Source organism: Hermetia illucens, chromosome 4, assembly GCF_905115235.1.
Source record: "Hermetia illucens chromosome 4, iHerIll2.2.curated.20191125, whole genome shotgun sequence".
Classification (NCBI taxonomy): Eukaryota; Metazoa; Arthropoda; class Insecta; order Diptera; family Stratiomyidae; genus Hermetia; species Hermetia illucens.
Window position 1 is genome coordinate 143811301 of NC_051852.1, and position 1640 is coordinate 143812940.

The window sequence follows — 1640 nt, forward strand, 5'->3', positions numbered from 1 at the left end:
ACAAATATTTGTAGCTTCTGATTTCAATGCAATTTTATGTTGATTTTTCTCATCGGGACAGCAATCTAGGACGGTATTATGAATGGATTATGAATTATTTAATGATACTAAGTGATGAACAATTAGATTTATGTTATATTATGTTCCAATAGCTCAATTCATGTAAGTTTTTGTGCTAGCCATGGGCCATTTGGTGACTTTGGTGATATCGTTCCCGCCGCCGAAGAAACTCCGCTCCTCGTCACGGTTCTAAATCCAGGTATTCCATCTACTCGTCCCGGTAGTTCCGGGTTAAAGGTAGCCCCTCCAAAACAGTTGTTTGTCTCCAGGCTAGGTTTCCTCTTTCAGCTAAACTAACAAAAGTCAACAACCCTGACTGAGTCATTGCTTCCTCCAAGGCCGCTTATCCCCACGAATTCGAATCAACCGCCAATCCTTCTTTTTGTCTGAAGCTGTGTTCCTCAAACCGTACAAGCGCACCAACTCAGGCGGGTGCCTACCACGCCGGTCAATGTAAATAGTTCCGTGTTTACTCCCCGTTTGTTGTTTTACTAAAATGTTAGAGGTTCAAGAAACAAGTTGGGGGTTTTCAATTTATCCGCGCTGGTTCAGCAACATTATACCATCTGTATTTCCGAAACCTGGCTTGATGAAAAACTATTAAACTCCGAGCTTCTCGAAGGATTTTCCATTTGTCGCTGCAACAAGGGGCAAACTGCATCACGTAACTTCACTGGCAGTGGGGTCGTAATTGCAATAAAACTTTCACTCCCCGAACTGGTCTTCTTCTTCTCTGACCCTCCTTGCGATTGTGTCTGACGTAACTTTTTCCCTACCCGCCCAACCCATTCCGGTTCTTTATATATTGTATACACACCCCCTGTGCTTCTTCTTCTCACCGTTCTGAAGAATTTTTCAACAGTTTGTCTGAACTCCTTACTGTCAGGTTCTTTGCCTCCCTTGTTCTGCACTGCAATTGAACACCCGTAACCCCGCCCAATATTTCCCTTCTTCCACCAATTTCGTTGACTTCACTGCCAACTCCTCACAACAATCCTGCGACCTACTCTGGTCTTATTTCTCTTCCATGTTTACTTCGTCGTACACGATGCCTTCTACACCTCTTCTATGTGCATACTGTTCTCGAAATTCCGCTTTTCACCCCTACTTGAGTTCCTCATTGGTAACCATGACACTAATGTCGGATCTTGTCCTGATGGGCTTTTTAACCCCTTCTTTGTTAACTATAAACAATGCATTTTCATCCATCTGAGTATAATCTTCAATAAAAAATAATAATGATAATCGTTGGCGCAACAATCCATATTAGATCAGGGCCTTGAAGTGTGTTAGAGTATTTCATTCAAGACCGTTATGGTACACTACAGCATTTCAGAACCCTGTAGGAGGCAATGTGATGAGCATTGCGCTCGCCCGCGATTATTACCCTGATTTGGCTCAGGCACTCATTGACAGTTGAGTCGACTGGTATCCGACGTCAAATCACGATAAAAATTCCTCGCGCACTTCAGTTAACTTACAGTGAAAAAGCATGGTTGAGTAAAGCATCGATCTACTGCTTCAAACCTTTTCGACCTTACTAACTTCGTTGCTAAATGTCTCAATGATGTAAGGTATAC